This window comes from Sorex fumeus, unplaced genomic scaffold, assembly GCF_029834395.1.
Source record: "Sorex fumeus unplaced genomic scaffold, SorFum_2.1 ptg000019l, whole genome shotgun sequence".
Classification (NCBI taxonomy): domain Eukaryota; kingdom Metazoa; phylum Chordata; class Mammalia; order Eulipotyphla; family Soricidae; genus Sorex; species Sorex fumeus.
Window position 1 is genome coordinate 28,278,745 of NW_026606076.1, and position 14,290 is coordinate 28,293,034.

Genomic DNA, 14,290 nt, shown 5'->3' on the forward strand with positions numbered 1-14,290 from the left:
ACTCCACGTTGTGGTAGCCGTGGGTGGGTGTGGGGCTGAGCACAGGAGCTGCGGGCCTTGGGGTGCAGAAGCTCTCGAGGGCGGGGCCTTAGCCTTCCTGACCCTACCGGCTGACCCATGTCGGGACCTTGCCCCAGTTTTGCTGCTGTAGAATCTCCAGATTCACTTTGAGGTGCAGAGCCAAAGCCCCGTCCCCCAAATCTTGAGACCCTGTTGCCCTCCAGCTCTTTCATTCGCTGCTGTCGTGCGTCAGGCCGGGGCGGTGGATCTGCAGGTGGCCGGGGTTTGCCAATGATAATTTCCTTTTGGGGCTGCTTTTGGCGTGGGGAATGTGGGGTTCTGCATTCCCGGAGATACACTGAGGGCTCTGGCCTCAGATGTTATTCCTGGCAGTGCTCTGGGGGCTGTGGGGATGCAGAGGATTGATTAGTGTCAGCAGAGCAAGTATCCTAACAGGTTTACTGTATGTTCGAATAGGAATATCTGCTTCCTCACATCAAGTTGCAAAATCCAGCCCAGACCGCTGGCTATCCAGGTGAGTACTGGGGTGGGGGTGTGTGTGCAAGCACTTGTGTGTTTGTGTACTGCTGGTAAAAGTGTATGTCTGTAGAAAGTTTTTATTTATATATTTTTTTGCTTTTTGGGTCTTACCCAGCCTATGCTCAGGGGTTACTCCTGGCTCTGTACTCAGGAATCACTCCTGGCGGTGCTTGGGGGACCATATGGGATGCTGGGAATTAAACCCGGTTGGCCAGGCAAACACCCTACCGGCTGTGCTATTGCTCCAGCCCCTGTAGAAAGTTTAAAAAAATTTTTATTTATTTGCTTTTTGGTTCACACCCGGCGATGCAAGGGGTTACTCCTGGTTCTGCTCTCAATAATTGTACCTGAGGTGCTAAGGGTACCATATGGCATCTTGGGAATAGAACCCAAGTCGTCCACTTGCAAAGCAAACCGCCCTACCCACTGTTCACCACTCCAGCCCCTGTTTTTTTTTGTTTTTTTTTTTCTAAGAAGAGAAGGGCTTCCCCAGGCAATCAAAGCCCAGAGTGTAGCTCTCTCACGGGGACAGAAGGAGGCGCTGATGCACGGGATTTCCTGTCTTTAGAGTCCTTCCTGGCTGGGCCTCTGAGAACCTTCTGTGGGATCCGGGAGGAGTCCCCAGACCAAGGCAGGGCCGAGTTTTGTCTCCTGTAGCCAAGCCAGAACTTGTGTCATGAAAGGCAGCACAGATGCCAACCCATTTTGCTTCTCCTGGGGAGTGTCCCCCAGATGGGTCTGTGAGCCAATGCCCGAGGGTGTGGCTGGTCAGAACTTGGGGATTTTGCTCCTGTCCAGTGCTCTCAATTTTGGCTTCTCCTCCAGGTCTCTGATTCTCTGGAAAAACAGAGCCAGGAGAAGATGGTGAGGTGCCATAAGACACACCGACACCAGGTAGGAGTGACAAAATGAGGTGATGCAGTGACAGGAGCGTCAGGCTTCCCAGGCTGTCTTGTCTCTGACTTGCTTCAGGAAGGATCCTGCCACCTTGTCGGAATACCCGGCTCTCTACTGTCTGAGGCCACGTGTGTCAGTTTTGTTGTATTTGGCTTTAGGACCACAGTAGCTCAAAGATTACTGGTGCACAAGGATGACTCCTGACATATCTCTGGGACCAAATGGGGTGCTGGGCATCAAAGGCTGGTGTCTGGGTATTTTGTTTTGTTTTCGGAGCTACACACAGTGATTCTGGGGATTATACTCTTGACTCTGCACTCTGGCATTGTACCTGGCACTGCTTAGGGGACCCTATGGGATGACGGGGATCACCAGCCCTACTCACTGTCCTGTTACACAGTCATGCTGCTTTGTTTCTTTTCGTATTTATTTTTGTGCCACAGTAGAGATGCTCAGGGCTTCCTCCTGAATCTGTGCCTGATGTGCATCATGGGTCCCTGGGTGTGCTGGACCTGTTTGTGCTCTTGCAGCTCAAGTGACTGTGGGATACAAGGGGTGTATGTTTAGTGTTTTGAGCTGACAGCAGTGTCACTCATTTGGATCCCACTGATTGTGTGCTCAGTTTTTACTCTCTGCAGTGCTCATATGAGCAGTGGTTGAATTCCCTGGGGTCAGAAGCAAGTCTTCCACATTCAGGAACCTTCTAGAAGAGGATACTCACATTTTCATAGATACAACTGTCTTAGAGAGAAGTTGGAACCCATTGGCCAGAATTTCAGGTGGAGGCTGGTTCCTCCCGATGGGACATACCCTGAGACCCTCTAGGGCCCTGGGTTCCTGGCCGCACAGCCTAGGGTACAGGGTGGGGACAGACCCTGATTCCTGCCCCATTTGTATTCTGGTTCAGGGCACGGTGACCTTCCCTGACGTGGCCGTGAGCTTCACCCCAGAAGAGTGGATGTGCTTGGATGCCTCTCAAAGAAAGCTCTACAAGGACGTGATGCTGGAGACCTACCAGATCCTGTGGGCCATTGGTGAGAGCAGTGCGGGGCTGACCTTGTCTGGACAGTCCCATGTGGGCTCCCTGTGCTGGGCCGTGACTGTGTTTCCAACAGTAGTTGTGACTGTACTGGCGAGGACAGCCATGCAGTAGCTCTTTCTCTAGCTCCTTCCCTGGTTTTCTAGTTGGTGCTCACCTGGCAATGCTCAGGGCTGACTCTAAGCTCTGTCCTTAGGAATCACTCTCTGTGGGTTTGCATGAATCTTGAGTGTTGGGGATCGACCCAGGTTAGCCCCATGCATGGCAAGTTCCCCATGCGCTAAGCCATCACTTAGGTCCCTCAGAAAAGTTCCTGGTTCCTGCCAATGCTGAGTTCTCTGATCACTTCTTGTACTACACATAATATCTAGTATTTTTTGGGGTTTTGCTTTTATTTGGGGCACAACCTGAATCCTCTTGTCTCTGTGCTGAGGGAACACTTCCAGGGGTGTTCAGGAGCCATGGGATTCTGAGGATTGAACACGCTTGGCAGCGTGAAACGTTGCTGTCTTAATCCTGGTACAATTGTACCAGTCCCACAACTTCAGTTAATTTATTTTTATTTTTATTATTTTATTTTTATTTTTTATTTTTTAAAATTTTTATTAATGAAACACCACGAGGTACAGTTGTAGACTTACAAATTTTCATGCTTAGGTTTCAGTTATACAATGATCGAGTACCCATCCCTCCACCAGTGCCCATTCTCCACCACCACTAATCCCAGTATCCCACTGCCCACCCTGCCTCTGTGGCGGGGCGTTTCTTATTTTGTTTTGATTTGGTTTGGTGTTATACTTAAAAATACATAGGGATTAATTCTGGCTGTGTGTTCAGTTATTCATCCTGGTTGTGGTCCGGGGCATTGTGTGCTGCTGGGGAATCAATCCTATACGTGTGTGCAGTGTCTGTGTCCTGCCTGCTGTAATATCGCTCCCAACCCAGTTTATGTATTTCTTAGGGCCTCACCCCATCAGAGGTTGGTCTGTTTCAATGCTCGTGGGCACTTTCAGTGGTTCTTGGTTCATCTGGAGTCAGGATTTGCCTCTGGATTATGCAGTCAGGGATCACAGCTGATGGCTTGAGAGACCCTACTGAATGTCAGGGTCGAACTTTAATTGACTTTGAGGAAGGCCAGTGCCTGACCTGCTGTGCTGTCTGCCTGCATCCTTTTATGTTTATTTTAAAAACAATCTGGGGGCTTTGGTCATCTTTGTTCATCTTTGGATTTGTTAAGCTTTGGGGTTTACTGCACTCAGGCATCAGTTCGCACAGACTCAGTACATTGCATGAGATGCCGAACCTATAGTGACAGTACAGCGAACATGGTATTTGTCTTGCAAGTTCTGGACATGCGTTCCATTCTCACCAAACCATAATGACCCTCAAGCAAAACCAAAGGTGATTTCTGAGTACACAGTCAGGGAGAAGCCTTGAGCATCCCCAGGTGAGGATCTCAAACTAGAGAAAGAAATACTACGTACTCTGCTGTGATCAAACCCCTGTTGGACAGTTAAGACCCGAGTTATACTATTTGTGGTGTTTTATGGGGCCGTATTTTATTCTTAAATTAGGACCTGGATCTTACCTCTTGGATAACCACAAATCTAGAACATTTCAGATGTGAAGATTCTGTTCATGCCTTTTCAGTAATTTACTCCATTTTTATATGGATACATGCGGTTTACTTGTCACATTTTCCTTGTCACTAATCCATGCCCCATAACTGTGAGGTTCAGGGCATTCTGGGTTGAAGCCTGCGGTGATCTCCTGGCTGAAAGGAGGAACCCTGAGGCCGGGGAGGAGAGGCATGCGTGCATGTCTTGTAGGATTGCCAAGCTATTCACAGCAATCCTTTTCAGGGACCTTCCCTTTTCTGTGGGATACTTTGGACTATGACAACCAAATAGATGTCCTCAAGCTGTACTGCCTGGTTAAGGATGTCCCATCCCATTCGAAGAATTCTTTTTCTTTTTTTGGGGGGGGTCTGTCACACCCAGAAATGCACAGGGGTTACTCCTGGATCATGCACTCAGGAATTACTCCTAGCAGTGCTCAAAGGACCATATGGGATGCTGGGAATAGCACCCGGGTAAACTGTGTGCAAGGCAAATGCCTTACTCACTGTCCTATTGCTCCAGCCCCTCCATGCGAAGAATACTTACCTTGTATATTCTGTTTCGTTTCAGAACTCAATGCATGGCTTCAGGATTTAGGAACTCAATCACCGAGTATGAGTGAGCCGGTAAGATTTGCAACTTTGGAATCAATTTTATAATACTAACAGAAAATGTCAGTGGACCAGCATGTTATTTTTAAAGTACAGGGCTGGGAACAGCTGGAAAAAAATTTAGAGTATGATGCTTGAATTTGAGGACCCTCATCTTCACTGGGTGCTGACATCTCTGCTCAAAACCTAAAGAAAATTGTAATATGTTTCATGTATATGCCTTGCTTTTTCATTTGATTGAAAGTATCTACAGATGATATTCGTGAAAATACCTTTTCTTTTAAACTGGTCCATCCACATTGCCATGTGTTTCACAGAGACCTACTGGTAGTGCTGAGTACTGAATAGTGTACCCCAACCCTAAATGAAAACAAAATACAGAACAGAAAAAGGCATTGACCCTGAAAAGAACCTGCCTATGATGAGATGTTTTCAGTGGCCCTTGTGGTCAGTGTCAGCAGTGTTGGATGCAGCTTTTCTTAACAAATGCATCCCCGGCTTTACTCCACATTGAGATAGAACTGAACGCAGAATTTAGTGTGTCTTATTTTATCTTGAATCTGGTGCATCAGTATTCTGTGGAGGGAGTTATTTCTGCCTGTTCATTGAGTTAAAAAATATTTAACAAATTAATGGCCCCTCATCATCAATTTTCCATGTGTGTCTTACAGAAACATTAGGTTAGTCCATGGTATTGCCATCGACTTGTCGGGAATTGCATTGGTATGTTGCAAATATTAGAAATAAACCTGCAGGTATCAATTTCTTTTGACATGGAGACACTTAAGGCAGAGAACAATAATTTGAATCCTCTGCTGTTCTACAGGGAAACAGCCAGCCCGAGTGGAATGTCTCTGACCCTTCACACTGAAAAAGTTTCGAGTGTGCATTTTTGCCCTCAGCCACATGGGGATGCCAAGGCAAGCAGGATGGCCTCCGAGGGTGATCAGAATGGAGAGAGCAACCTCACTCTGAAGAATGCCTCCCCGGGGAAAAGTTTCACACAGTCTGTTATTCTCAGTCTACAGACACAAACCCCAACATTGGGGCAGACCCTTGAATGTGGGAGAGAAGCACTGTTTACAGCGAGTCCTTCACACCGAAAGGCCCACAAGCACAGTCACCATGGATTAATGCTGTCCAAGAGTAAGGAATGTGGGGGAGCTTCCCCGTGTTCCCAGGAACGTGATGTTCCCTTTGAAACCCACAGTGAATCCCCAGGAGTGTCGGCGGCAAGGGCATGGTTTGAATCCAGTGTCACCCCTTTGTGATGACATGAACATCCACACAGGAGGGAAACCACATACATGTAAGGACTGTGCGAAGGCATTCACTCAACCCTTAAACCTCTTAAAACATTGTAGAATCCATACTGGAAAGAAAGCATATGTGCGTGAGCAATGTCGGAAGGTCTTTGGTTACTCCTCACACCTTTCTAGACACAGGAAATTTCATACTGGAGAGAAACCTCATAAATATAAGGCACGTGGAAAGGCCTTCACTCACCGGGCATATGAAAACTCATACTGAAGAGAGGCCTTATATATGTAAGGAGTGTGGGAAGGCCTTTACTTATTCCTCAAACCTTAGTCGGCATATAAGAATTCACAAAGGAGAGAAGCCTTATGGATGTAAGCTATGTGGAAAGGCCTTCTCTGTGTCCTCTGATCTGCATATGAGGATTCACAATGGAGAGAAGCCTTATGGATGTAAGGTATGTAGAAAGGCCTTTGTTGTATCCTCAAACCTTATCTGTCATATGAGAATTCACACTGGGGAGAGACCTTTTGTTTGTAAGGAATGTGGGAAGGCCTTTGTTGAATCCTCAGGCCTTACTCGGCATATGAGAATTCACAATGGAGAGAAGCCTTATGGATGTAAGGTTTGTGGAAAGGCCTTTGTTAATTCCTCAAGACTTACCTGCCATATGAGAATTCACACTGGAGAGAGACCATATGTTTGTAAGGAATTTGGGAAGGCCTTTGTTGAATCCTCAGGCCTTACTCAACACATGAGAATTCACAATGGAGAGAAGCCTTATGGATGTAAGGTATGTGGAAAGGCCTTTGTTTCTTCCTCAAGCCTCAATATGCATATGAGAATTCACAATGGAGAAAGGCCTTATGGATGTAAGGCATGTGGAAAGGCCTTTGTGGAATACTCAACCCTCATTCGCCATATGCAACAGTACACTGGAGAGAGACCTTATGTTTGTAAGGAGTGTGGGAAGGCCTTTGTTTCTTCCTCAACCCTTACTCGTCATGTGAGAGTTCACACTGGAGAGGAACCATTTGTATGTAAGGAATGTGGGAGGGCCTTTCATCAGGCCTCTGGCCTAATTGTACATAGGGCAGTTCACACTGGGGTGAAATCTTATATATGTCAAGAATGTGGGAAGGCCTTTGTGTTTCCTTCTGGTCTTAGGAAACATCATAAAATTCATAGCAGATAACTCAATGACCTAATAAAAATTTTAATGTCAAAACAGGCCCTTTTCAAAAAGTCTGTTTTCTTTGTACCATGGGATGCTGTGCTACAAAATTGCAGCCAGGGGGTAATAATCGTGGCTATGTGTAACAAACTTTTTGTGATGTCAGTCTATAAGGGAAAGTCTATGCCAGGGTCTCCGAATTTGAACTTGATGTGTATGTTAACATGTACTTTTCAGATTTCTGGTGAAAGCTAAGAGGATTATGAATAAAAATGCAAAAAAAAATCTCCTTTGCTCAGGCCTGTCATGGTCAAGAGTGGCCAAGATTAGTACCAGGAATTTTGCTGCATGGCTTGGAGGCCAGCCACACATGCTAGGGGAAAAGGCAGCCCAGATAGAGAAGGGAGCACCAAATAAAGAGTGTTGCGAGGATCCTCCCAGGATGGGAGAAGCATGCTGAAAGTAGAATATAGACCAAACATGATTGGCACTCAATGTCTCTTTTGCAAACCACAACACCCAAAATGAGAGAGAGAACAAAGGGGGAATGCCCTGCCACAGAGGCAGGGTGGGATGTGGGCGTGGGGGGTGGGAGGGATACAGGGATCCGTGGTGGTGGGAAATGGGCACTGGTTGAGGGATGGGTATTTGGTCATTGTATACTTGAAACCCAAGCACAAAACTTTGTAAGTCTACAAATGTACCTCATGGTGTCTCACTAATTAAAATTTAAAAAAAAAAGGAATTTGAATAAAAAGGCAAAATAAAATCACTTCGCTCAGGGCTGTCAAGGCTCACCACTGTCTTATTCTTTGTTGTGACTCTGGCTTGACATTTTTTTTTTTGCATTTTGGTTCACATGCAGTGATGCTCTGTGGTTACTCCTGCCTCCACAATCAGTAGTTACTCCTGGCAGTTCCTGATGACCATATGGGATGGCAGGGATTGAAACTGAGCTGCCCCGTACAAGGAAAAAGTCCTCCCGTCTGGACTACTGCTCCAGCGCCTGTGACTTGGCTTTGAAGCCCTGGGTTTGGGGGATTATGGCAGAAAACAGGCCACACCTTCGTTCTTCAGGGCCTCTTGATTCATGTTCTTTGAAGCCACTCCCAGCTGAGTCCTACTCCTCCCTCTCAGCCGAGTCATCCATACCTGGGGGGCTCAGGATCATTTTATGGGGTACTGTGATTGGAATCCAGTGGGCTATGTGTGACCAGCTCCTTCTCCCATGTTGTTCTATCACTCCATATATATATATATATATATATATATATGTATGTATGTATGTTTGTTGGTGGTACACACCTGGCAGTGCGCAGGGCTTACTCCTGGATTTTCACTTTGATGGTGCTCAGGGGACCATTGGGAGTTCTGCGGATTGAACCCAGATTGACCACATACAAGGCAAGTGCCCACGCCACTGTACTACCCCTCTTGTCCATACTCTGGATTTGAAATTGTGTTTCTCAAACTGCCTCCTGTGTTTTTTCTTGTAGGCAAGAGTCCACTGGTCAGGCGTTTTCATGAGGTAGTGTGTTGGCTGGACAGTGCTCTCTGATGTTCTTACCAGGCTTTTCCCCTTACCAATGTCTGGCAAGCTCTCTGGGCTGGTGCTAAGCCAGTTCCTGTCTGCATTTCCAGGGCTGGCTTCAGAGTCACTGCTTCACCCATTCTTGATTACTTCCTCACGAAACTCAATGTCAGGTGCCATGTACCAACTTGCCTGTTTGACCTTGAATCAACCCATATGTGTTTTTCCTGATGGACTGTGTGTGAGAGCATTGTTTCAATGGTTGACTAACCAGTACAGAATCAGGACTCTGGTCCTTACTCCCAGCCCCCCACTGTGACCCACCACTCCAGCAGCTACATCTCCACTACTTTATCCAGTCCAGCCACCTAAGAGCACCAACTCACCTGGATGGTCACAGATGGTCTCTCTGCATCTGGACCATGGCCCTTTAAGGATCCTGGCGGGTGCAGAAGTGATGTCACAGAACTGGTGCTTTCAGCATCCTTTCTATTCTAGTGGTTGCCTGGCTCAGGCCACCATTGGTGTCGTGGGTGGAGGAAGAATTGATGGCTCTTTTGTTAGGGGCACTGTGGAGGCCAATTTTGTGGCAGGACACTAGCGGCCACCAAGTCTCCTGCACTGTGAGTGGCAGAGCTGGTGCACCTGGGGGCGCGATTGTGCATTTCTTTTTCACTTGTTCCTGATATCCAGGCGGTTTCTGAGGTATGGCAAAGGCTTTAGGGGGACCTATAGGCTTTGGGCAGTGGAGTGCGAACTGTGCCAGGGTGCAGGTTTCACATGTGTGACTAAGTGATTGGGTAAGGTTTGCAAGTGAAACTTTTTTTTTTGCTTTTTGGGTCACACACGGCGATGCACAGGGGTTACTCCTGGCTCTGCACTCAGGAGTTACTCCTGATGGTGCTCAAGGGACCATATGGGATGCTGGGAATCAAACCTGGGTCGGCCATGTGCAAGGCAAACACCATACCCACTGTGCTATCTCTCCAGCCCCTTTGTGTTTTTTTTTAAAGAGAAATAGTTGATTTCTGTGTTGTATGGTGGTGTTGTCGAAGCCTTGGTAAGGGTCACTCCTGATGCAGTGGAAATAATTAACTTAGATAGGGCCAGAGCAATAGTTCAGCCAGTAGGGTGCTTGCATTGTACGCGGCCAACTCAAGTTCCAGCTACACCTGGTATTTCACATAGTCCCTCATCCCCAATAGGACTGAGCCCTGATCCCAAAGCTGCAGTAACCCCTGAGCACTGCCAGTTGTGGTCCAGAATTGAAACACATGGACACACAGAGACAAACACACACATATGATGTGAGAACAATAAAAAGGACTACTAGTATTTAAGAGAAAATACGGATTTCTGCAGCATAGAAAACAAAGAAAAGGGGACTTAAGGACTTGCTTTAAATGTTTCACTCTAGAATTTGTCTTTACATATGAGTGTTGGATATGTACCCTAAGTGTTTCGGGATTGGTCAGTGAATTGCCAACTTTTCTTCCCCTCAGAGAAGGTTACGCTTTAGAGCACTTAGGTTACTCTTTAGAGTGCTCTTTAGAGCACTCCCAGTCCCCCGAGTTTATCTTTAACTTATAAGTCAAACATTCTGGTGACTCTGGTCTTTGTATCTGTAGTCATTTATTTGCATTTCTCTTTCCCCTATAACATATATAAAGAATAATCTATTACTATAGAGCAATGCTCTTTGCTTCAAAAAGGAATAAAGTTAATATGAAGTGCTTAATATTTGAGGTTTAATTGACTTTAAAATATATTTACTTCTGGGCATTCATCATAATTACTTGACTCACACTTCACTTACCGTATTTTTTAACTCCAGAAAACTGGATCCAACTGAGAATCTCTGGTTTGACCTGGGACAAGCATCAAAGCTACATTGGCTTCAATATCTAGAATCAGTCTAGAAATCATAAAGTACGGTCTTGTTTCCAATCCATCATGACCTAAAAGACCAGACCCCATTGGGTAACAAGACTAAGGGCTCCATGTGAAATTTATGAAAAAACGCACAGTCATCTTTTTACATTAGGTTCTGGACCCAGAGAAGTAATTTTTGGAATGTTTCTTATTGTGTGTATCCAGATAACTGCAAATATTGATAAGAAGTAAACTTGATTATTTAATACGTACACATAGGGAAAGAGCAAAGCAACACAGATCTTGTAACCCCCGAGTGAATTTATCAGACAGAACATCTCCTTGAGTTAATTCCCCACCCCACCCCCCACCAAAGAATTGCCTCTGTTGAAAAGCTTGACCTCTGTAAATGGTAAATCACAATACATGCAGTCCTGTACCTCGATCTCCCTCAGATGTTCTATAAGTATGCTATTCGGTTCTGAATTAAAGGTTCACTGTGCTCTGGTCCATCTGCCATCAGTTGTTGTGGTCCCCTTGTCTTTGTTTCTCTGGAGAGCGAAACACCAAACACCTCATACTATGGGACCTACCAACTCACTATTCTTCACATCTGGCAACCTGGGAAGGGTGCCTCAGAATTCACACTTGAGTATTTGTTGTTCTTGTTTCCTTTCATTAGAGTTACCTTTTGAAGTTGCAGTATTTTTGGTAAACACCCTTCTTTGTCTGTGGCTTATTCCTACCTCTGAGCTAAAGGATCACTTCTGGCAGAGGTCTGGAGCCCATATATGTATTGAACCTGGGTCAGTCAAGTGCAAGGTGAATGTTTTATCTGCTGTATTACCACACCCATCCACAAGATATTATATTCATGGTTTTAAAGTAGACCCAAGGGGTATGGTTGCCGCCAGCAGGTCAATCTGTACCTGTGAGGCTAGTGCATCAGCAGCCTGATGGCGCCTTCAGACTTCAAGATACCCCAAAATTGCTGCTGTGCCTTTGGCTAGACCCCAAAAATTTGGGGCAAAGCTTAACCAAGAATGTAAATGGCCAAAAGTTAGGTATGTGGGAGACACACCCACAAACCACCTCCGGCTCAGCTATAGAACTGGAGGCATGGCCTCTCTGGTTCCTGATTGAACTGCTTAATGGCCATGATCCCAGAGACTCAGAAACAAATCTCGAAACGCAGAGGCATTTGGCAGAAAGCGCCCGGTCCCTGTAGTAGGTTACCGGTGCTGGGCCAACCCAGGTGGGAATAGGTTTCATGCCTTGGCCTGTTCCCCCTGGTGGCCCCATGGCCACCACCCTTCAGAGGCCACTGGACAGTCATGTTTGGGCCCACAGTGACGAGACACGCAGGACCTCACAGGATGGGGGTGGAGCCGGTCCTGTCCTCCCCACCGCAACAAGACCCCAAGTCATCGCCCACGAACGGCCTCTCTGACTCCTGATCAAGATGCTTAACGGTCATGATCCCAGAGATTCAGAAACAAATCTCAAAACCCAGTAGCTTTTGGCAGAAATGTGTCTGGACCCCACAGTACGTTACTGTCACCCGGCCACCCCAGAGAGGAAAGAGTGTTGTCACTCCGCCTACTCCCCCCTGGCGAATCGGTGGCTGTCATCCTCCAGAGGCCATTGGACAGTCAGGCTCAGGCCTGCAGTGACAAAACTTGTTGGGCCTCATGGGATGGGGGGTGAGGAACCGGGCCTGTCCTCCCCACCCCACCCCACCCCAAGTCATCGCCCACGGACAGGCTCTCTGGCTCCTGATCAAGCTGCTTAACGGCCTCGCTCCCAGAGACTTCGAAACAAATCTCGAAACTCAGTGGCTTTTGGCAGAAATACGTCCAGACCCCGCAGTAGGTTACTGTTCCTGGGCCACCCCAGTGGGGAAAGGGTGTTGTCACTCCGCCTGCTCCCCCTGGTGGCTCAGTGGCCATCATTCTCCAGAGGCCACTTTACTCCAGAGGCCATTTTTCAAAATGAAAAAAAGTAAGGTGGAGTTCATGCACAATTCAATCAGCTAATCAGTGACTGAATAAATAGCACTACTCCTACATTAAAAAAGTAGACCCACTCCAGAAATTCCAGTTGTTAGACACACGTAAAATCATGGCTCATAGTAAACACCCTGGATATTTGGATAATTTTGTGATACAAGACACTGTTTACATGGTTTTCAGAGCTGTTCCTGCAAAACAGGAGCAAGTGCTGGAGGAGGCTAATGTGATGATTCGGTATTACAGGAAATCAGGACCAGGATGGCCTAGGTCCAGCAGATCAGACATGGGGCACCTGGGACTCACCCAAGTGCAGAAGTGACCTTGTTCCCTGGAAGAAAGCTCCCAGGCCCATGACCCCGCTCATTATACAAGAGGGCAGCTGAAGGTTTGTCCACCCTGAGTCCCTGTGACTGCCCCCACGCAGAGCCACTAATGGGCCTGTTGTCACTGTGACCTTCAGGGGCCATCTCTGCATGGGAGCTCCTGGCCTAAGAGTTAGTCCCTGGTCTTAGGTACATTCCTGTAGGGCCCTGAGTGGATTTCCGGGGCTCGGGCAGGGCTGTAGTTTCCTCTCCTGTAGGCTGAGACTAGCCCTACTGTCCCAACAGGCAGCCTGGTCACAACCCACTTCTCTGTCCCCTGGAGAGGGAGGAGCATCTGGCAGTGTATCCCTGCGGATAGTTCTGTGAGCCAATGACCAAGTGTCTGGCAAGTCACTACATTTGTTGCTCCAATGCAGGGACTTCCTGGTGGGGGGCGGGGCTGGCTGTGCTCCTCTGGTGCTCACGGCTCAGGTCTTTCCATGGAGACTCCTGCTGATCTACAGGAAAAACAAAGGCAGGAGGTGGTGACGTGCCCTCTGCCACACCATCCTCAGGCATGAGAGCGACAAGATGACCCAGTGCAGTGACAGGAGCGCACAGGCTTCTCGGGTCTTGGGTTGTTTCAGGAAGGAGACGTGGGATGTGGCTCCGAGCCTGAGTGCCCGGCTCTCTGCTGTTTGAGGCCGTAGGGCTTCAAGCTCCTGGATCCAGGCATCTGTGCCAAGTTCATGCTCCCCTTCTTCCCCCCTGGACTGTCCATCACGGAATGATCTGTGCTTTAATTTTCTGGCTTTGTCGTTAATCTTCCTTATCTATCAGGTGTGTAGAATAATCCATGGGAATCTCAGCCTTCGGTCTTCCTTTATGTGCCTCAGCAGGGTGGCTGTGGAGCCTGCAACTCCGAGTCCCCTTTTTTGGAGCAGTCAGAACCCCTCTGCCCTCTCTAACACCATGCTTATCTTTGCTCTCGGATCATTATATGTTTTTGAGTAACTAAGAAGTTTATCGTCGTTTAGGTTTTGGGCCCAGCCATAGTAATACATGACTCCTTGTGGGTCTCAGGTGTAACTCCTGGCCGTGCGCTCAGGAATTGTACCCCAGGTGTTCAGGGATCTGAGATCTGAGCCTGTCTGCCTCAAGCTAAGCACATGGTCTCTCTCCTGTTCTTTCATGTTCCTTTTAGTGATATTTTTGCCTTTGTTTTATAGTAATGAATAAGTCCATATCAAAATTAGTTTGGATCAGGACATGGATAGCAGGGAGCGCACTTGCATTTTAGGCAGCTGACTGATTTTTGATCCCCTGCATTTCATGTGGACCCTGTACCTGTTCTGGTCAAAATACAACACCCGAAAGCTAGTTTGGATAATGTCTAGGTCATCACAGTGATCACCCAAAAGATCTACCCTTTTCTG

The 14,290-nt window shown here is 47.2% G+C and overlaps 1 protein-coding gene across 1 annotated transcript in view; it reads left to right on the forward strand.

Moving 5' to 3' along the window:
* Positions 1 to 14,290, forward strand: part of LOC130022168 (zinc finger protein 239-like) — a gene marked incomplete at its 3' end in the record, with an annotated part of 130,920 nt that overhangs the window by 58,380 nt on the left and 58,250 nt on the right. The gene's annotated exons all lie outside the window — the stretch shown is intronic.